The sequence below is a fragment of the Muscardinus avellanarius genome (genome assembly GCF_963383645.1).
Source record: "Muscardinus avellanarius genome assembly, chromosome: 8".
Classification (NCBI taxonomy): domain Eukaryota; kingdom Metazoa; phylum Chordata; class Mammalia; order Rodentia; family Gliridae; genus Muscardinus; species Muscardinus avellanarius.
The window spans coordinates 55,418,341-55,442,967 of record NC_137794.1 but is presented as its reverse complement, the minus strand read 5'-3'; positions in this window follow the sequence as shown (position 1 = coordinate 55,442,967).

The following is a 24,627-nucleotide window of genomic DNA, read 5'->3' as shown; positions in this document are numbered from 1 at the left end:
CACACACACACACACACACACACAGGTTTGAGACTAGCCCTAACCTTGTGCTTGATACTGTGAGTATGCAAAGGAACTATAAGCATAGACTCCAAGCATTCTTTGCCTCAGTAAATCCACCTTCCATACTCCTGAATCACCGGGATGAAACTTAAATGCCTCAGCATCCTCATCAGCCCTTGGCCCTTGTGCTGTCTCTCTCTGCAGGCATATTTCTTGCTACTCCAATACATATATAGTTCATGTTCTTTCCCACATAGGAATCACAAAAGTGCTAGCAGGATCCTGACTTTCCTGTCTTCACCTTGTCATCCATTACTACTCAGAACTTTAATTTACCCACCCCCCAAAGGACCCTTCTCCTCCAGGAAGCCTTCCCTGGCTCCCCCTATCTCCAATCTGTACTCCTATATTTACTGCGGCCAGAGTACTTTTCAGAGTGAGCTTCTCTATTTTCTCTGCAAACTGTGTGAAGCTCAGGCACAGACCATGCTTATTTTATTCTTGTCGCCTTGGGGCTAGCACAGTGACTGAGACATAGCAAGTGTTCCAAACCGGGGTTCAGTGGTGTTTATTAGCTGGATGAATAGTTAGGACATGCATATGTGATGCAATTAAATGCAACATAAGGCCATGTCTAACTGTGAAGTGTGAAATTTGGTGCTGATGGACACATAAGATGACTTTTTAGAGAAACAAGAATTTGAACTGAGCCCATGTGAGCAAGGAAATGGAGGTGGGAAACGGAGATGGGTGCAACACTGTGACAACCAGAAAGTCAAACAGCCAGGGTTTCAGCCTAAAGCAATTGTAGGAAAATGAAAAGAGATAAATCTGAGGAGTGTAAGAACACAGGCCTAATGTCATTCACATATATTACCTTGGGAACATGGAGTTACACAGCCTTTCTGGCAGGCAATTTCTCAGAATCAAAGTTTTAAAATGCATCACCACTAAGGGCTAATTGGTGATGTGTGCATGTATGCCTCCACCATCTTGTACTCCATTAAGATATATGACTAAAATGCACCAATAAAAAAGTTTTTCAGATTTAAAAAAATATATAATAAAATGCATCACCACAAATATCCCACCCCGCCTCTATTTTCCTACCCTAGTAACACAACCATTTCACTTACAAGAACTTTCTCAAAGAAATAATTAAGAATGTATGAAAACACATATATACAAAGTTATTCATTAGCATATTCTGAAAATTAGCCCCCCAAAAGATACTAAATATCAATTAAGAGTAGATTTCTTCTTTTTTTTTTTTTTTTTGCGGGTCTGGAGATGGAACCCAGGGGCATCTGACCTCCGAGCTATACCCTTTGCCCTACTTTTTATTCTTTATTTTGAAACCAGGTCTCACTGAGTTGCAGAGGGCCTCACTAAGTAGCTGAGGCTGTCCGCGAACCGTCATCCTCCAGGTCTCAATCTCTCAAATGCTGGGATTACAAGCGTGCGCCACCACGCCCGGCAAGAGTAGATTTCTTAAAGCTTCACATTAACATAGAATGAATACCTACCAGCTGTCCAATTAATAGTTAAATTGATAGCTTATTTAAAATTTACTTTCTGTTATTATGATAATGAAATTATGATTATAAATAAAAATTCTAAAATGTTAAAGATAGTAATTGAAAGAAAATCCAGGTTCATACAAAACTTTTATAGTGATATTTTATTTTAAATGCTGGCAAAAAAAAATCTGAAAATAAAGCATTATCAGTGGAGGAGTTATAGGGAAATTTTTGTTTTGCTTATTTTCATTTTATATTTTCTAAAATAAAATGATTTTTATAATAGAAAAATTAAAAATTCATCACAATTGACAGAAAAATTATTATTAGTTCTAGAAAATTAGGAGGATTTATTTGGGAAAAATGCTTAAAATTGTCATTAGAATCCAATGAAATAAAATGGGAAAATGCTTTGAAAAATGATAATCAAGAAACTACATTATTTGAAGCTTCGTTTCAGAAATGTCCACAGAGGCTATGTCAAAAATGTTCCACAATATAGTAAAGATAGAACATAAAGTGTTAAGCAAAGCTAAGTGGATTCTCACTGTGGAAGTTATCAGAATTGTTAAGAATCTACTTTTCATACTCTTTTCTTACAGTGTGCCTGAAAGAACTCATATTTCTTAGGACACACTTTGAAAAATGTTGCATTAAAAATGCAATGTAAAGCCAGCATGGTGGTGCACACCTGTAATCCCAGTATTTGAGAGGCAGAGAAAAAAGATCATAGGTTTGACGACAGCCTCAGCAAGTAGTTAGACTCTCATCAGTTTGAGATACTGTTTCAAAATAAATTTTTTTTAAAATGGGGCTGGGTATGTAGTTCAGAGGTAGAATGCTCCTGGGTTCAATCCCCAGTGCCCCCCAACCAAAAAAAAAAAAAAAAAAAGCAATGTAAACCAGGGGTGGTAGCATATGCTTGTAATTACAGTACTTGGAAGTCTGAGAAAGGAGGATTACAGTTTCAAAACCAGCCACTTAAGGAGACTCTCAGCTACTTAGCAAGATCCTGTTTTAACATTTAAACAAACAATGTAAAAAGGGCTAGCTCAAAGGTAGAATACCCCTGTATTCAATTCCCAGTACTGCATGTACACATACACACACAAATGCAATGTGGTATTAATTTTGAAGTGAGGGTAAGCAGCTGCAAATACAGAACTGGTTAAATGAGTCACTAGGTTAGGTGTTCTCCCCTCAGCACTGTTGACATTTGGAGTCATATGTTTTTGTGGTTGGGGTGAGGGAGTATCCCAATGCATTGTTGAATGTTTAAAAGTATTGCTGTTTTCTACCCACCAGATGCCAGTAGCATCCATCCTCGTTGTGACAACCAAAAACATCCACAGACATTTTTACCACCATCTCCAGCAGTGGTAAAATATATATATTTGAGGAATTTAGATGATAACTTCAGCTGAAGTTAGAATCCCCAGCCCCAGCTCTCCAGTCTTCTTTAATAGATGCTGCCTTAACATCTTGCAAAATGTCTTCCGGCTCTAGGGAATGCAGAATGTCATTGTGTTACTTTCCTAAAACCCTATGTCAGAAAACAGCCATCTGTTAAAAGGCTGCATGGCACAGCAACCATCATATAATCTATGTAACATTTTGGTGAGTGCTTAATTGAAAAAACAAGTTATTTCCTCTTGTTTTGCATTAGCTACAACAAAGAGGTGTGTTATTTTTTTGGGGGGGATCCATTTACTTAGGACCTTGGTTCTCACACACACACACACACACACACACACACACACACACAGAAATTTATACAAGGCAGGCCTAAGCTATTGGCCAAGGTGATTTCTAGAGTCCTTAACAGTAAAAATCAATACATATCATAAAATCTTTATGTTATTTTTATGATATAAAACACTATGCATTAAACTTACTTTCTGGTTTTTGTGGTACTTTCAGTTGAAAAAATGGTACACTCAGACATTGAAATATCTAATATTCAAAGGAAACCAGAAACTACAATTTCCTTGACTAATATATCACAAAAGATAATATTAAAATAGTAATATCACTAACACAAAAACAAATATCCTAGATAAAACATTAAGAAATCACACCTGCAATGAATCACTGGAAGGATCTGGTATGATTAAGTCAGATACTATGCATTCACCTCTTCATTCAACAATCTACACTGTGAATCACAATTCTCATTCTTTGGATACATAAGCAAAAAATAAAAGCATCTATGCCTCATGGAAATTATTTATAACTAGGGAATAAAATGACAAATAATTGATGATGTCATAAATAAATCACTGCCATAAGTTAAAGAAACTGACGAGTGATATAGGACAAGAAAAACTAAAGGAGAATAAAGTACCTAAGGAGAACAAATGAGGAGGGTGCAAGACTAAATAAAGAATTCAGGAGTAAACCTCCACTCACTGAGTTGCTAGCATTTGAACAAAAACATGAAAAATATGAGCTAGTTATCCTTATAGATTACTTTTAGGAATTGAATTCCAGACAAAGGGTACAGTCAGCACAAAGTCGCCTAAGGTCAGAGTAAGCTCAAAGAACAACAAAGAGGCCAGTGGGGCTAAGAATAGAGCAAAGCAAGGGGAGGAGTAGAAGACAGGAGAAAGAAATAACAGGGCTTCATCTTCTAGAGCCTCATTGTAAAGGCTTTAGGCTTATTCAGTAAAATTGAGATACCTCAAGGGCTGATCAAAGCAATAACATGTATGACCTACACTGGAAATTAATCCTTCTGGCTGCTATGTTGGGAAAAGGTAGTAGGTTGTAATGAAAAATGGGGGAATAGGGAAAGTGGAAGATTACTCTGTACTTCAGACAAGTGGAGGGCTTAGACCAGCATGCCAGTGGGGTAGCTCTGGTGGTGGGTTTAAAGAGGTTGTAGTTTAGATATTCTAAAAGGATAGTCAATAGGAGCTGGTGAAAATTCAGAAAAAGAGGAGGAAAGGATGATGCCCTGGTTTTCTAACAACTGGAAGAATAAAGTTGCTATAAATTCTAAGTCAAAAGGCTACAAGTTAAGAATACAAGTTAAGGACGAAGATAAAAAATATTCTCAAAATGTTTTTCTTAAGAGGAGTTTAGCCTACTAAGAGAAGACATCAAGTACACATTTAGAGTTCAGAAGAGAATCCAGACTAAAAATATAACTTGTCAACATATGGATGTTTAAATCCATGGAACTAGAGGATGATGATTGTGGTGGTGGTGGTGGTGGTGGTGGTGGTGGTAGGGAGTGTGTGTGTGTGTGTGTGTGTGTGTGTGTGTGTGTGTGTGTGTATGTGTGCGCGCGCACACGCATGCGTAAGCACATGTGTGGTACTGAGGATGGAACCCAGGTGCATTCTACCTCTGAGCTATAGCCCAGCCCAATTTTATTCTTTCATTTTGAAACAGGGTCTCACTAGGTTGCAGAGGGCCTAAGTTGCTGGGGCTGGCTTCGAACCTGTGATTCTTCTGTCTCAGCCTCCCTAATACTGGGATTACAAGCATGTGCCACCATGACTGGCTACAACTATATGATTTTAAGAGTAAAGAAAAATAAATCAAAGACTGATTTCAGGGCACTTAGAATAATAAGAGATTAGAGAGGGAAAAAAAACAGAAGAGGGCAGTCCCTATCAAAATCTCAATGACTAAAATAGAAAAAACAATTATAAATTTATCTAGAAAAGACTCAAACAAAGCAATCTTACAAAGAGAACAAAGCTGAAAGTATCATGAGACCTTATTTCAAAATAAACTACAAGCTATAATAACCCAAAGAGCATGTCACTACCATAAAAACAGACACATAGACCAGTAGAACAGAATAAAGAGCCCAGAAATAAGTCCCTATATTTATGGTCAATAGATTTTCAAAAGGGATGCAATAAACACATAATAAGAAAAGGACAGTCTATCTTTTTTTTTTTTTGCAGGTCTGGGATAGAACCCAAGGGAATTTGACCTCTGAGCTACACCCCCTGCCCTATTTTTTATACTTTAATTTGAAACAGGGTCTCACTAAGTTGCAGAGAGCCTCACTAAGTAGCTGAAGCTGTCTGTGAACCACCACAATACTCAGGTCTCAGCCTCCCGAATGCTGGGATTACAAGTGTGCGCTACCATGCCTGGCTAAGAAGGACAGTCTATCTAACAAATTGTGTTGTAAAAACTAGATAGCCTCATGTAGAAGAATGAATTTAGACCATTATCTTACATCACACACACAAGAATTAACTCAAATTGGATTGAAAATACAAAGACCAAAACCATACAAAGTACTAAAAGAAAACATGGGCAGGAAACTGACATTGATCTGGGCAATCTTTTTGTGAACATTACCCCTGAAGTAGAGGCAAGAAATACAAATACAGACAGATGGCACTGGATCAAACTACAAATATTCTGCACAGCAAAAAAATAATCAGGCCGGGCGTGGTGGCGCACGCTTGTAATCCCCGCGCTTGGGAGGCAGAAACAGGAGGATCGCGCAGGTTCGAAGCCAGCCGCGCGCTGGCTTAAGAGACCCTGTTTCCAAATAAAAATGTAAAAATAGGTCTGGGAGTGTAGCCCGGAGGTAGAAGGGCTTCCAGAAACCCCAGTACCACCAAAAAAAAAAAAAATCAACAGAGTGCAGAGACAACCTAAAGAATGGGAGGAAATGTTTGTAAACCATAAGTCTAAAAAGAAGTTAATATCCAAAATGCATGAGGAAGAAAACAACCTAATTAAACAATAGGCAAAGAATCAAAATAAACATTTCTCAATATAAGGCATACAAATGACCAAAAGGCATATAAAATATGTTCGACATCATGAATCATCAGAGGGATACAAATTAAGACCAAAGTCAGATATTAGTCCATATCTGTTAAAATAGATCTTATCAAAATGACAAAATATAACAAGTATTAGCCAAGATGTGAAGAAAAAGAAACTCTCACATATATCAAGAGAAATTTAAATTAGTACAATCACTACAAAAAACAATATAAAGAGTTCTCAAAAAATTAAATACACAACTCACATTTGATCCAGGAATCCTACTATTGGGTGCCAAACAAAATAAAATCAGCATGTGGAAGAGATATCTGCACTTCCATATTCTTTGAAGCATTATTCATAATAGATAGCACATGGAATTAGCCTTAGTTCCATAAACATCTCAAGAGATAAGGAGCATGTAATATAAATATATTACTATTCAATCTTTTAAAAGGAGGAAATAATGTTATTTTTCACAGCATGGATGATCCTGGAAAACACTGTTAAGTGAAACATACCAGACACAGCAAAATGCATACTATACAATCTCACTTATATGTAGAGTGTAAAATAGTTAAACTCATAGAAGTAGGAAATAGAATACTGGTTACCAGAGTCTTGGGGTGGATGATAAAGGAGAATTAGAGAAATGTTAGTCAAAAGATAAAAAGTTTCAATGAGACTGGAAGAATAAATTCAAGGGAATTGTCAAGGAAGTAGGGGAGCAAAGGGAACTGAAAAATAGAGAAGAAAAAAATTGAAAGTAAGGGAGGAAAGAAAAAAATTCTAGAAGCCAAGCCCACTATAGTAAAAATGGTTCAATATAAAAACTCTATTGGCATAAATGCTACCATTCTTATTTTGACATAATTAATAGAATAATAAGTAAAAACAATTATATCTGCATATTAACAGCTGCTTCAATGTTATTTGATAATGTTGAAGGCTATTTACAAAGACATATGACCAACTAATAGCCACTACCCTACTTAATAGTGAAACAATTCTCATTGAAGCCAGAAAGAAGAATGGAATGCCTGTTAGCACAAACATAAGCACCAATTTTCTACAAATTCAAGAAAATAAAATAAAAATACACTTTGGTAGGGGAAAAGATGAAATAATGAGATTTATGTACTAGAAGTAGAAGACAAATATCATTTTTTGAAAGTACTGTGATTGCTACTTTGGAATCCCCAACAAAATTAACTCTAATATCTTTTAAATGAATAAGAGAACTAAATGAAGTGAATGGTACTAAGTAATAAAAATAATTAATTAGTTCATTATATAAAATAAGAACCAGTTAAAAACATAAAGACCCCCCTTTTTTTTTTGGTACTGGGGGTGGAACCCATAGGCTTTCTACCTCCGGGCTATACTCCCAGACCCGTTTTATATTTTATTTAGAAACAGGGTCTCACTAAGTTGCTGAGAGCCTCACTAGGTAGCTGAGGCTGGCTTTGAGCCTGTACGATCCTCCTGTCTCAGCCTCCCAAGCACGGGGATTACAAGCGTGCACCACCATGCCCAGCTAAAGACCACATTTTTAATCAGAGCAAAAAGTAAAGTATCTAGATGTAACAGTTAATATGGTTAAAAAAAAGTTGGCTACTGAAAGTGTGAGTTACAGAGCATGTATCTTTAGACAAAAAGGATATAAGGACCACTAATAATTGTCATACAAAATATTGAATATAATTTTCTGCATAGTTTTTTTCTAAGTATCATAATAACATACATAACTAAAGAAGTTCCTTTTTTTCTTAACTTCACATAGGTTATAGAATCAATTTTGCTTCTAGTCTTTGACATTTAGTATCTCCAGACTGGCAATAGACATTCTCTAATTAGACCAGATGCACACATTGTACCATTGTTTTCCAACTAGAATACACTCTTTTATGACACTAACCTTCCATTTTCAAAACTTAATACTTCCTAACTCTTGACTCCTATTTAGTGTATATTCATTATCCTGGATAGCTTAGCAAAAGGCAATCTTTAGAACCATTAGCATAATCTGAGAGTTTTCGTTTCAATCTCATATAAATACTTCTGTTATGGTTTGGATCCAGATTGCTCTCCCAAAATCTCGTGTTTTGAAAGACCTCTCTTCAATGCAGCAAGGTTCAGAGGTGGGCATGCCACCCAGAGATGAATCACTGGGAGCATGATCTTGAGAACTCTATCTGTTTTTTCTATCCCTCCTCCATTTTCTGGCTGCCATGAGCTGAACAGCTTTCCTCCACAACACTCTGCCATCACTGTTTCATCTTTGGAGTTAGCCAACCATGGAATGAACCTATGAAACCATTATCTAAATAGGCCTTTTCCCTTCTAAGTTGTTCTTGCTGGGTATGTTTGTCACAGCGATAAAAAATCTAACACAGAAATTGGCATCAAGAAGTAGGGCCCTTATGTTGACCATACATAACCATGTGGTTAAAAAGCCCTTGAAAGTAGTTTGTGGGAAGAATTTAGAAAATTTTGGAGATTCAAGCTAGAAAAGTCTTAGAATGTTATAAACATAGTTTAATAGGTAGCTAATTCTGCTGGGAGCTTCAGAAAACCAAGATGCCAATAGGAATGGATACAGTAAAGACTGTACTCATGAGTTTTCAGATGGAAATGGAAACTCTATTAGCAATTGGACTAGAAGCCTTTCATGTTGCGATGGAAGCCTAAAAGAACACTGAATTTCAGTGATGGCTTTTCTGAAATCTCTTCTCCATAAAGAAAGTCATACACATCAAATTTCAGATAACAAAGTTTGTGTATCCATAAGCAAAATGAAAAGCAGGTAAAAAGAGTTAAGTTACAATGAAAATTTATAAGAGGCCCAAATTCTAGTTCATCTGCCTATTGGTCATGATCATACTTTACAGTTGTGTAATACTTTACAATTGAAAGAGCACCTTAATCCTAATATCAGCCATGAAAGATTACAGATAGGCAAGCCAAGTGACTACTTCCTTCATTTGTTGCACAGAAGATCTAGTTTCTAGAAATTAGAAGTTTCTCCCAAGATCACAAAGTCAGTAAGAAGTGAGGTCTCAGGTTGAACTCAGGCTTCCTGATACCAGGGTCTTGCCATCACTGTATAATTCTGGACCAACCAGTTTATTTCCCCTAGGACTCAGTTTCCTCATCTCTACTCTACACTGAAGTTTCTGTTCCTCTGGGTATAAATTCTTTATGCTTTATAAATTTAAAAAAGATATTTAAAGTACATTATAAGGCAAAGTACGTTATGAGATAAATTATGAATAGATTTATACCCTTTGGTCAGGGAACACATTTTATTGAATCTTTAAAACTTTATATAGGAGACCCTGTTTCCAAATAAAAATGTAAAAATAGGTCTGGGAGTGTAGCCCGGAGGTAGAAGGGCTTCCAGGAACCCCAGTACCACCAAAAAAAATTAAAAACCTTATATAAATCCTTTCTCAATTTTTTACTGCATTAACCTGATCCAAACCCATTAATTTCAATATCAAAACTTTACTGGTTTTGCTGTCCAACTAATTGTGTGGTATAGAAGGTATAGGTCATCAAGACACTTGTCTACTCCTGTACTTTTTAATACTTTACCACATTCCAAATCGTGTTTCTTTTGCTTGGTATCCAAGTTCCCCTGTGATCTTCTTTGATCCTATTAATCTGAATTTACTTTCCAACTTGCACCATCTTCTCTTATTAAACCATTATTTTTGTCAACCAAAAACTGAATTTGATTCCACATTTGTGTCTTTGGGGAACATTCATTGTTCCCTCACCTACATAAATTATGTCATATATATTTCCATAATATTCCATATATTTTAGCACTATGTCTCTCTTTGAAGACCTAGCTTACTTTCTGCTATTACTTTAGACAAAACTTCTAACACTTCTTTAGCAAACTTCTCTTTCAAAAGCTCCAAGATAGGGCCTGGGATGTAGCTCAGTGGTGGGGTGCTTGTCTATCATGTACAAGTCCCTGGGTTCAATACCCAAATCAAATATTTTTAATTTGCAAAAAATGTTTAAGTTTAAAAAATTTAAAGCCTTCACAATTCACAGAAAACTCATGGTCTTTTGCCTCCTATCATGGTATTTTCACAATAATATATATATATAGTGGTGGCACTGGGGCTCCTGGAAGCCCTTCTACTTCCAAGCTACACTCCCAGACCTATTTTATATTTTGAAACAGGGTTTCTTAAGCCAGCGCGGCTGGCTTTGAATCTGCGCGATCCTCTTGTCTCTGCCTCCCAAGCACAGGGATTAGAAGCATGTGCTATCACGCCCTGCCATATTATATATTATTACCACAGAAAATTGTTCATGCTAATTCTGTTCAGAGTAAAGAAATATCTAGTTTGCATTCAATATTCTATTATCACCAGTCATCAAATTTGGAATAAAACATTCAACATGTTATAAGCTATACTTCAAAATTATTTATAGAAACCCTATTATTTTAAATTGCTTTAGATGAACACTTTGACTTTATTAAGAAATATTTCCTCACACACAGCCCTTAAAAGAAAACTAACCAAGTCGATTAACCAAATTTTTCATCTATATACATAACTATTTTAATATGAAGCATAATTTTAGTATAAAATCATAATGTAAGTATAAGAAATATTAAGGCAATATAAAATTTATATAGAAAACTTTAAAAAGTAGAGATTCTTAAGTTCTTAAATATTGCTATATTATGAACAAGATATACTATCCAAAATACTTTAATTGGTGAGGTGTGAAATATATCTTACAGTTCTTGGCAAAACTTAACTTTGTACTTTCCTCAGGCTTAAATCTGAGTAAATTACTAGGAAAAAAGAATCTGTTGAATTTAATGAATTCTTTCACCTGAATAATTTTCTGCTGACTACTATAATCATAAACTCTTTTCCTTTTAATTAGTTTAAGGAAAGAGAAGATGCCTCTAGTACATGTGAGACCAAAGCAAGGAGCCTGTGTGCATATAAAGATGCCCTTTAATCATTAAAGTTATAGGCATAATAATGACATAATAGTTGGAGGAAAGAAAGCTATGTTCCAGAAAGCACAGTATCTGTACCCAAGTTTTGTAAAAGATCCTAACAACACAATAATTGTGTTAACTGGTATGTATACTTCAGTTTTCAAATCTATAAAATGATTTTGATAAGACCTCATATGATGTGACAAGCAGATATAAGTATTATGAATAGCAAGATATATTAAAACATTTTATATACTACAAAAATGATATAAATTTTCAAAACCATGTCTTATATGTTTGTTATTATAATAATAATAGATATATGGCAAACAAAATAAGAAATGTAATTTTAATTTAAAAAGTAAAAATTCAAATCACTGATAATTCTACCATCCAGGAATAATCATTATTTTAGCATCTCACTTTCTGGTTTTTCTTATATACATAGATATGTAAATTACACATACATAGCTCTTTAAATTTTGAGTTTTGCTACACTTAACCACTTTAAAAGTTGCACTTCTTATGTAGAAGTATACTATACAAATTTAAGTGATTATTAGTCATAAATTACAATAAGGTTACAGTAGAAAAGTAATTTACATGAAACCACCATTTGGTGGCTCAAGTACATAAAATAGAGTAAAAGTGTATAGTGAGGAGCAAACTTATAATGAAAATCTCTCTGGTAACTCCTAACGGTATAACACAGAGAACGCTCAAGATTAGGGTCTCTGTTTACCATTGAAGAATATCCCCAAACTCCCCCGTCTTTTTCCAGTAATGCCAGCTAATGCCGCAGACTTCATCTTGGAATTAGATAGAGAAAAGGAAACTGTAGTGGATACTGTGATGATCTGCCTGGATTCTACCTTTAAAGGGAGGTACCATCCCAAGCCATTGGGGCAATTAACCTGCTACTATTGCTTCATGATATCTTCTCATCTCCAAATGCCCATGGCCAGAAACTGCCTCACTCAGAGGTGGCTCCCAGCTGATTGCTGGCTATTGTATGGACAAAAACTTGGCATACATATTCAACTGTAAAAAAAATTCTGATTGGAGCCGGGCAGAGTGGCGCACACTTGTAATACCCGCGCTTGGGAGGCGGAGACAGGAGGATCGCAAAGGTTCGAAGCCAGCCGTGCTGGCTTAAGAGACCCTGTTTCCAAAAATAAAAAAAGTATAAAATAGGTCTGGGAGTGTAGCCCAGAAGTAGAAGGGCTTCCAGGAACCCCAGTACCACACAAAAAAAAAAAAAAAGAAAAAAATTCTGATTGTTCTTCATTTCATTTTTTTGTAAGGGTATCTCCGGAAAGCTATCCAACTAAACTTTCTTCCAATTTTTTAAATTTTTTATCTCAGAGTCTATCTACAGAGAGATTTTTACAACTTCTCATTTCATTTGAGACAGAGAAAACAGAAAGGCTCAGTTACAAAAGTATTCTCCGATAGGAAGTTGGGTTCTAGGGCCATTTTAAAAATTCTATTAATGAATATCATTTTTCAGGTTACTGAAAACATTCACATATACTATTTTATCCATTCAAAGGCATAGTAAGATGTGTTATTATCTCCATTTTATAACATAAGTATCTAAGAAAAACAGGCTAAATCGTAAGACTTAGGGGAATATACTTATCATCAAAGATGCCTCTTTTAACCCATAGGTTTTATAAAAGATTTTAAGATTTATCATTATGAAAGATTTTAAGATTTTAAGATACATATAGAGGAGTTAGGAGTTAAGAAAATTTAGCTATTATTTAGCATAAATTACCTTGTGCTTCCCACAATTTCTGAGATGTGCTTTTTATGGAAATGTTTGAAAAGTAAAATATTGGAAGAAGGGTCAAGAGTTAAATTAATTTTAGAAGAGAATACCCTTTTCCCAACTTCTATATCACATAAACTGACCCACCTTCCAATTCTATTTTTAATTTCTCCTTGTTCCACATCTTATTTCACATAGTCTAGTCAAATTTGAACTCCATTCCTCAAACAATCCTAAATCTTCCACATTTTACACACAGAAGTATGACTGGCTTTGACCTGGGACTCACTTCATACCCCTTCAGCCTTGGAAGTTTCCTCTTTGTCTTTCAAGATTCATTTCAAGAATTCCTTGGAGTACTCATTTTATATTATATTAGACTCATTTATATTGCATTAGACTCCCAATACAGAATATTCTATTCCCCCTCTTTTAGTCTCTTATCTCTCCTCTCCTATCCTTGTTCATGCTTCTATGATGGCTCCAGAAACATGGTCTTGTAATTGCATATCTGTCTAACTTTACTACTAGACTATGAGGACAGAAATGTATATCATTCTCTTTATAGAATTTGGGTTTCCGAGGCTATGCTCCGTTTCTGATAAGTAGTACATTTTCAATAAGTGTTTACAAAGCATACAAATGAATAAGAATTGCATTATATAAAAAGTCATAGAATAACTGGATACAGCCAGTTTAAATGATTGAACTAGGTTTTGAAAGGCAAGTAGAAATGTTAAGATAACATAACTTTTATCTCAACTAACTTAATTTAAATAGTTTGAAAGTTATATGTTAGAAATTATAATGTATCTGAATTTTATAAAGTAGACAAGAGAAGTAAAATGGAACATGGAATGTCTAAGTAAAACAACAGCAGAAAGAGTGTTTAAGCATAGGATTTAAAAATTTCATCTTATAAAACTGTAGTCAGACAAAAGCAGTGACTAATTTACTAGAAATTATCTTATATAAAAGAAATTATTAGCCAGGCAGGGGGGCACTCACCTATAATTCCAGTATTGGGAGGCTTAGACAGAAGGATCTCAGGTTTAAAGCAGGCCTTAGCAATTTAGCAAGAACTTCAGCAACTTACTGAGACCCTGTTTCAAAATAAAAAGTAAAATAAGGCAAGGGGTATAACTCAGAGGTTACACCCCTTGCCTTATTTTACTTTTTATTTTTACTTTACTTATTTTACTTTTTATTAAATGCTTCTGAGTTTAATCCAAAAGAACAAAGGAAGGAGAAAGGAGGAAAGGGGGAATGGAGTTTTTAAAAGCTTGCTTTTTAAATTCATGATTAAATCAAAGCAAGAGGTTTTAAGGATACAATATCCAAAATTGACTTCAGTGTAGGAAAGAAAATGGTTGCATGATGAACAGAATGAAGGTCCAGAAATAACACCAGAATCTAAAGCCAACTAAACTCCAACAAAGATGCTAATTCATGCATAGTAGAAAGGACAGTCTCTTCAATAAATAATGCTATGAAAATTGAATATCCATAGGCAGAAGAATAAAACTAAACCCCTACAAGTCATCAGTTAAAAATTAACTCAGAATGAATTAAAGATGTAGTGCATATGTTATCTATGTTCATAGTCACACAATTCACAGTTTCAAGTTCACAACTCCAAACTATGGAAGCAGCCAAGATGTTGACCAATAGATGAACAGATTATAAAACTATGGGATATGTACACAATGGAATTTTACTCAACCATAAAGAAGAACAAAATTATATCATTTTCAGAGATGGATGGAATGGGAGAACATTATGCTGAGAGTAGTCAGTCACAAAAAGTAAAAAATTGGATGTTCTCTCTAATATGTAGAAGCTAGGGAGAAAATGAGTCATAGGAGGAACTCTAGACAAAGAAGAAGAAACCACAGATGAGAAAACAGGGTAACTTAGGAGGATGGGAGGGGGAAAGAGGAAAATTCCCTGAGGTACATGATATACTCTCATAAATATATTAACGTCAATTACTAAGCCAAACATGAGAAGGACAAAGAGGGGAGGGATTGGGGTGGGAATTGGGGAAGGGCTAAATGAGTGATGTGTGCATGTATGCCTCTACCATCTTGTACTTTATTAAGATATATGACTACAATGCTCCAATTTTAAAAAAAAGACTCAAAAATATAAAACTACTAGAAGAAAACATAAGAGAAATGCTTTAGGACATTGCAATGAAGAGGATTTTTAGGATAGTATCCCAAATGTTCAGGAAACAAAAGCTAAAAGAGAGCAATGGAATTAATTCAAACTAAAAAACCTTCTCTGCCACAAAAAAAATAATCAACAAAGTGAGGAGGAAACCTACCGAATGGGAGAAAATATTTTCAAACTTTACATTAATAAGGGGTTAAGATCCAGATATATAAAGAATTCCAGACTCTCAGTAGCAAAACCAAATAACCCAATTTTAAAAATGGGCACTATTTCCAAGTCTTTGATCCTTCTTGAATTGACTCCTGTGCAGGGTTTGAAAGTGGGGTTTATTTCCATTTTTCTGCATATCGTTAACCAGTTTTTCCAATACCATTTGTTGAAGAGGTTGTCTTTTTTTCCCAGTGTATGTTTTTTTGCCCTTTGTCAAAAATCAACTGGCTGAATTGTGTAGATTTGTTTCTGAGTCTTCTATTCTGCTGCATTGGTCTATGTGAAAAACTTAGAAATCAGACCAGAGATTTGTAGCTCCTTGAAGAGGGCATAGGTTCAATGCTTCAATACATACCAAAGGTAAAAACTTTCTCAATAAGATTCCCAAACCACAAGAAATTAAAATAAGTATCAATATGTGCGTTTTCATGAAACTGAAGAGCTTTTGTTCTCCAAAGGAAACTACTGAGAACCTCAAAAGAGAGCCAATAGAATGGGAGAAATTTTTCTCCTACTATTCCTCCAGTAGAGGAATAATATCTAGAATACAGAAAAATAAAAAACTCAACACTAAGAAAACAAATAATCCAATCAAAGATGGGCAAGTAAACTAAATAGACACTTCACAAAAGAAGAAATTCAAATGGCCAATAAATATATGAAAAAATGTTTAACATCATTAGCAATCAGAGAGATGCAAATCAAATCTACCCTGAGATTTCACCTAACTCCAACTAAAATGGCAATCATTAAAAACACAAACAACAGCAAATGCTGGTGAGGATGTGAAGAAATGGATACTCTAAAACATTGTTGGTGAGATTGTAAATTAGAGCAACCATTTGGAAAAACAATATAGAGTATCCTCAGAAGAATGAGAACAAACCTACAACATGAACCCAGTAATACCATTTCTGGATTTCTACCCAAAGAATGGAAACCAAACTACCAAACTATTGCATGCATATCTATGTTCATTGCTGCACAATTCACCATTGCCAACTATGGGACCAGCCAAGATGTCTATCAACAGATGAATGGATTACAAAACTCTGGGATATGTACACAATGGAATTTTACTCAGCCATAAAGAACAAAGTTATGTCATTTGCAGGGAAATGTATAGAACTGAAAAACATTATGCTAAGTGAGATTATTCAGTCACAGAAAGGAAGATGGATGTTTTCCCTAATATTCAGAAGCTAGGGAGGAAAAGGGTCATAGGAGGAACTCTAGATGAAGAAGGAGAAACCATAGATGAGAAAATAAGGTGACCTAACTCAGGAGGCTGGGAGGGAGAAGAGGGAAATTCCCTAATGTACATAATGTACATTAACAAACATATCACAGTCAATCACGCCGGGCGTGGTGGCGCACGCTTGTAATCCCCGCGCTTGGGAGGCAGAGACAGGAGGATCTCGCAGGTTCGAAGCCAGCCGCGCGCGCTGGCTTAGGAGACCCTGTTTCCAAATGAAAATGTAAAAATAGGTCTGGGAGTGTAGCCCGGAGGTAGAAGGGCTTCCAGGAACCCCAGTACCACCAAAAAAAAAAAAAAAAAGTCAATCACTAAGCAAAATGTGAGGAGAGAGAAAAGAGGGAATGAGGTGGGAATTGGAGAAGGGCTAAATGAATGACATGTGTGTGTATGCCTGTACTATCTTGTACCCCATTAATATGTATGACTACAATGCACCAATAAAAATTTTTTTAAACCAGGCAATAGATCATTTTTCTCAAAATAAGACACACAAATGGCCAGTAGGTATTTGGGAAAATGCTCAACATACTATCAGGAAAGTTCAAATCAAAACCACAATGAGATAACACTTCACATTCAGTAAGAATGTCCATTATTGCTGGGCATGGTGGACCACACTTTTAATCCCAGCATTCAGGAGGTGGAGACCTGAGGATTGTGGTTCTTGGACAGCCTCAGCTACTTAGCAAGGTCCTTTGCAACTCAGTGAGGCCCTGTTTCAAAAAATAAAAAGACTAAAAAATAGGACTGGGAGTGTAGCTCGGAGATAGATACCCCTGGGTTTCACCTCCAGTACTGCAAAAGAAAAAGAATGTTTATTATTAAAAAAAATAAAAATAAAAGACAATGTTGGCAAGGTTGTGGAGTAAAGGGAATCCTTTCACAGTTGAGTGGGAATATAAATTAGTGCAGCCATTATGGAAAACAGTAGAGTGATTTTTGAAAAAAAATATAAAACTACCATATGATCCAATAATCCCACTACTAGGTAAATCAAATAAAGTTAAATCAGGATGCCAAAGAGATATTTGTACTCTCAAGCTAATTATAGCACTATTCATAATAGCCAAGAAATGGAATCAATCTAAGTGTCCATCAACTGATGAACATTTTTAAAATGTGACGTATATATTTAATGTAATCCTGTTCATCCCCTATAAATGACAACAGAGCTGGAGGACATTATGTTAAGAGAAATAAGTCAGGCACAAAAAGACAAAAATCATAGGGTCTCACTCATATGTGGAATGTAAAAGATTGGATCTCTAGAAGTTGAAGTATAATGAAAGTACAGTTAAGAGCAAGAAGTTCTGATGTTCTATTGCACAGTTGGGTGACTATAAATAACAATAATGTACTATATATTTCAAAGCAGCTAGATTTGAACACTACACAATATATACATGTACCAAAAGGTCATATGATACCTCATAAATGTATATGACTTATATGTGTTCATTAGATTAGGATCGATAGATAAATAGATGCTATACTCAAGAGAAAGTAAAGAAAAAACAAAATCTTTTAGGAGAGAGTCTTAGTAGATTTCTTTGGGGTTCATGGCAAAAATAAAATACAATTATAACTCTAAAAACTTCAAATTATGTTTTTGATAATTTCAAAGTATTTTAAAGTTTTTTTATAGTGCTAGGTGCTATAAACAAAGTGAAGAGTTTCATTTAATATATAACATGCAGTGTTTTTCCCTGGAACATTTCTGTGTATGTTTTCCTATTCAAATGAATCTACCTGTTCAGGAAAATACTTGGAAAGTCCAACAGTTGCTAGTTACTATTTTCTCCTAAATCTTGCTTTAAGTGTTGCTTGGCTTATATTTTATTTTATGAATATTTTAGTAATTTAGTTATTACTTATTATTCTTAATGAGAACTTGAAAGTAAAAGATTAATTTACCACTATAAATTAAGTAAAATTTAATTAGAAGTTCTAAAATTACATATGGAAGGGATATATATAATAACTAAAGATTATATATATATATATATATATATATATATATATAGTGTGTGTGTGTGTGTGTGTGTGTGTGTGTTTGTGTGTGTGTGTGGTACTGGGTTCCTGGAAACCCTTCTACCTCTGGCTACATTCCCAGACCTATTTTTATACTTTTTATTTGGGAAATAAGGTCTCTTTAGTCAGCACGGCTGGTTTTGAACCTGCGCGATCCTCCTGTCTCTGCCTCCCAAGCACGGGGATTACAAGCGTGCGCCACCACACCCAGCTGAAATAAAGCACTGACTCATTTTATACTCTGAGATTCTCCTCTTTATTTTGTCATATTTTGCTACTTTTATATTGTTCATTTTATATTTACCATTTTATGATTTATATTACAATTTTATATTATCATATTTAATTATTTTTATAATATTTTGTCATTTGTACAACTTAAGACTGTCACCATCTGCCAGGCATGGTGGCATATACCTGTAATTTCAGCACTTGGGAGGCTGAGACAGGAATATTACAGGTCCAAAACCAGTCCCAACAACTTATAAAGACTTTCAGAAATCTAGTGAGACACTGTTTCAAAAATAAATAAATAAATAAATAAATAAAAGGACTGGGGTGTACTCAAAGATAGAATGTATATGGATTCAATTTTCAGTACCACCAATATATATATATATATATATATATATATATATATATATATTAGTATAATATATATACATATTAGTATAAACAAAATAATTTTTGTACATCACTGCATAATGATAAAGACATGACAAACATAGCTATTGACCTTAGCTAGTGTTAACATAATAAAATTTGCATAACCCTTGCCCCACTAAATCTGAGGATCTTAGTGTAAATAAGTCTATCCCAAATGCTATAGTTCATCATCGCAAATGTGTAGTGATTCAAGAAAACCAAGAATCACTCATGAATCATGTACAATAGTGCCTGTGCTAAGTATGTAAAATGCACTTTAATTGACGTTAGGACATTATTCTAAAGTAGTTCCAATATTGTGTTTAACAAGTTAACATTAAAGCATTTGCATTTCAAATATGTTAATCAAGTTCACCTTACTTATGTCACAGAAATACTGAAGAGCCATGCTACACATCTATTCTATCTCAAGATTAATATTATTTAGGTCAAATGCTAAATGCCATGTGAATCTCTTCGATTTACCCTTTAGATATGATCTCCATCCCTCTCTGCTCTGCTCCCTGCCCAGAAGGCTGACCTTGTCTTTTGGATTCTGCTTGGGTTTGCCAATGAGAGGCTCCAGTAGCAGGTGAGGGAATGGAAGGAAGGGGAGTTGTGGATTCATCCCCTTGGCCCCTCCCTGCCAGGTACAGATTAGCCTCAGCTGTATTCCTTGACCTAAATTTCCAAGCCCTGATTGCTCCTCTTCTCCTTCAACTATATCTTTCTCTGGGTTTTAGAAAGCATTCCTTCCACTTTGTCTCCCTCCAGTATCCTAAGTGATACAAGGAACAAGGCAGAATGCTATCTTAGAAAATCTTCTTTGCTTCCTTTCTGCTCGCTCCTTGAATTTTTACTTTATACACTATTACTAGGGAGGAATAGTTCTTTTGAGAAGACACTATATTTCTTATAGGGAGAAGATTATGAATTTTATTTCTTTGGTAATCATGAAGCATCACAGTTCCCTGAGTGCAAGAAACCATATAATATTGTGTATCTGTTAGGCAATCAACAAATAGTTCTTAGTTTCAAAGCTAAAATCTAAGCAAAATAATGTCTATAAGTGATTTTTTTCTGATTCAGATTATCTCAGTAATGTTTGAAAAATCCATCATTTATCAAAAATATCCATACCACCAATCAAATAGAAAAAACACATAAAATAGTTTCAAAACTCAAAAGGTGTTAAAGTTCTAAACCCATCTTTGAGAATAGTCAGTGAAAATGAAGAAGGCAACTGTATAGAAAATGGATTATAGTTTTAAATCAAATACTAGTAACTGCATATGTTTACTAATGGACAGATCTTAGTCTTTACTTGTTTAATGTGTTTAATGTACAAATTAATTTTACATGTGTTTTTAAGAAAATTTCTTAAGAAACAGGTGGATCTAATTAAAACATATTTTCTATCTCATCAATCTGCACAGTCTTTTCAAAGTTACATTTGGCCATCTTATAATATTCCAGTAATTACTGTAGCTAAACTTGAAAGAAAAATAATACATAAATATGGCAAATAATGTTATTCCAGCGGATTCAACTAAACATCACATTGTTTTTCCTATTTATCATTCTCACCAGCTAAGTTATAAAAACTTGTTTGCACAACTTAAAAATAGAAAATGTGTAGAAATTGAATCTAGCAGAAATTTATTTAACTTTTCATTATGTAAATCAAAGAAGCAGAGCACCCTCAGCTTTGACAAATGAAGATTAAGTACCTTATCTGTATTGGTTAGTTCAGTCTCCTACAGGAGCTGCAGGAAATGAGAGGGCCCATTCCAGCCTAAAAAACAAACCCTTTAAAGTCAAGAGGAGGAGTTAATCTTCTTGACCAGACCTCTGCCTCACTAAGGAAGGCTGAGAGGTGAAGAAATTACTAAAGCCTCAGAAATAAGAAAAGGTATTAACCCAGACACAAGAGAATAAAAAGGACATAAGCATTTGGAGCTGCAGAGAAGCTCATAACCTACTCTTTGTGTGATCAGAAATTATATGACATTCCTTAGCACTTTGGAAAATATGATGCTCTAACTTATAAAGTATAACCGAGCTCTTAAAGAAATAAATGTAAGATGGGGCCCGGGTCGCGGGACTCTGGGCCCCGGCCGAACTGCGCGTAGCACACCAGACCCCTGGAGAAACCGGACCAGTAAGACGCTGGGTTCTGGGCAGGGGTCGTGTGTGGGGCACTCCAGATGGGGCCCAGGTCGTGGGACTCTGGGCCCCAGGCCGAAATGCGCGTAACATGCCAGACCCTTGGAGAAACCAGGCTCAGTACCCTGGGTTCCGGACAGGGGTCTCGAGGAGCATGCCAGCTGGGGCCCGGGTCATGGGACCCTGGGCCCCAGGCGGAGTAGGGCAGATCACTCTGGACCCATGGGGAAACCGACAGGGTTACAGTGCTACTGAGTGCCTGATCCCACTACCTCCTCAAACCACATATACTGTCTTCTCTTATTAAAAAAAAAAAAAAAAAGGGACAGAAAAAGAAAAAGAAAAATATCGGAGAGGAGGTAAGAAAGCCGTTATGGATGCCAGGACGCTGGAGATGAAGACAACACTTATCTAAATGCACTGGAACTTATGAAAAACTTCGCCGTGAAAGAGGACTGCTATTTCTCTATATTGTTAAGAATCTCATATATCACCTGTAAGGAGAGAGTTTAGCTGAGACCAAGGAGAAATACGGTATTGAAAGAGTTCTCCGCGATGGTGGTGGAGACTTGTATTCAGGAGAAGCAGAAATCGGATCCTACCAACTTTATTTTTTTGGAGAAATTACAACAAATGTCGAATGCTACCATCACGCATGCTTAGGAACACTGGACAACATTCAGAGTGGACATTCACAGGCTGAACGTAAAAGGATGGAAAAAGATATACCATGCCACCAGTGACCAAAAAAGAGCAGGGGTAGCAACCCTGATATCCAACAAAACAGACTTTAAACTAAAACACATCAAAAGAGACAAATCAGGGCACTTCCTTTTATTAAAAGGAACAATACACCAAGAAGATATAATGATAGTAAATATTTATGCCCCAAATATGGGTGCAACCACCTTTGTAAAACAAACCCTTCTGGACATAAGATCCCAAGTAGACCCAAATACAATAATTCTGGGAGACTTTAATATGCCTCTCACACCACTGGATCGATCCTCAAGGCAAAAGATGAGTAAAGACGCTTTAGAAATAAAGGAAACCATAAATCAAATGGACCTAATAGACTTTTTCAGAGTATTTCAACCAGGAACTACAGAATACACTTTCTTCTCAGCAGTCCATGGAACCTTCTCCAAAATAGACCACATCCTGAGACACAAAGAAAATACCAGCAAATTCAAAAAATGTAATATAATTCCATGCATCTTAAAAGTAGATATCAACAACAGGAAACTCGAAAGAAACTATTCAAATTCATGGAGAATGAATGATACACTATTGAATGACAAATGGGTAAGAGCAGAAATTAGGGAAGAAATAAAGAAATTTATGGAAACAAACCAAAACAGAGACACAACCTACCAAAACCTATGGGACACCATGAAGGCAGTACTAAGAGGAAAGTTTATTGCATTGAGTGCCCACATAAAAAGGACAGAGAACCACCAAGTAAAGAACATAATGACACAACTCAAGGTTCTAGAAATTCTGCAACAGTCTATTCCCAAAGCCAGCAGAGACAAGAAATCATCGAAATTAGAGAAGAAATAAATGAAATAGAGAACAAAAAAACAATTCAAAGAATCAATAAAACAAAAAGTTGGTTCTTTGAAAAGATTAATAGAATTGATAAACCCCTGGCCAACCTAACCAAAAGAAAATGAGAATCAACTCAGATTATCAAAATTAGAAATAAAAAAGGAGATATCACCACAGATAGTGAAGAAATTCAAAAGATTATCAGAAACTACTTTAAAAATTTATACTCCAATAGACTTGAAAACCTGGAAGAAATTGATAGATTTCTAAGCACAGTTAACCTTCCTATACTCAACCAAGAGGACATAGCAAGCCTAAACCAACCAATAACAACCAAAGAAATAGAAATGGCAATAAAAATTCTTCCACCAAAGAAAAGCTCAGGCCCAGATGGGTTCCCAGCTGAATTCTACAAAACCTTCAGTGAACAACTAATACCAATACTGCATAACATGTTCCGGGAAATTGAAAGAGATGGAACTCTTCCAAATTCCTTCTATGAGGCCAGTATCACATTAGTCCCCAAACCAAATAAAGACACCTCAAGAAAGGAAAACTACAGACCAATGTCCTTAATGAACATAGATGCAAAAATTCTAAACAAAATACTAGCTATACGCATTCAAAACTATATCAAGAAAATAATACATCATGACCAAGTCAGTTTCATCCCAGAAAAACAAGGCTGGTTCAACATACGCAAATCAATACATGTTATTCACCACATAAATAGAACCAAGAACAAAAACCACATCATCATAGCAATAGATGCTGAAAAAGCATTCGACAAAATCCAACACCCATTTATGTTAAAAACACTGCAAAAAATTGGGATAGAAGGAAAGTACTTCAACATCATCAAGGCAATATACTGCAAACCCAAAGCCAACATTATATTGAATGGGGGAAAACTGCAAGAATTTCCACTACAGTCAGGAACAAGACAAGGATGCCCACTATCACCACTCCTTTTCAATATAGTCCTTGAGACTCTTGCCGCAGCAATCAGACAAGAGAAGAAAATCAAAGGAATTCACATAGAAAGAGAGGAATTAAAATTATCCTTATTCGCAGATGACATGATCCTTTATCTGGAAGACCCAAAGAACTCAACCAAAAGACTTCTGGAGCTGATTGACAAATTCAGCAAAGTCGCAGGTTACAAAATCAACCTAAAGAAATCAGTGGCCTTTCTTTATGTCAACAACGAATCCACAATGAAAGAAACAAAAACAACAATTCCATTCACTATAACCTCAAAACTAATAAAATACCTGGGAATAAACCTAACCCAAGATGGAAAAGACCTCTACAACAAAAACTATAAAACATTAAAGAAAGAAATAGAAGAAGACCTTGGAAGATGGAAAGATCTCCCGTGCTCATGGATAGGCAGAATAAATATCATCAAAATGGCCATTCTGCCAAAACTGATCTATAGGTTCAATGCAATTCCCATTAAAATACCAGTGACATTCTTCAGAGACCTAGAAAAATCCATCATGAACTTCATATGGAGAAAGAAAAGACCTAGAATAGCCAAAGCAATTCTCAATAACAAGAA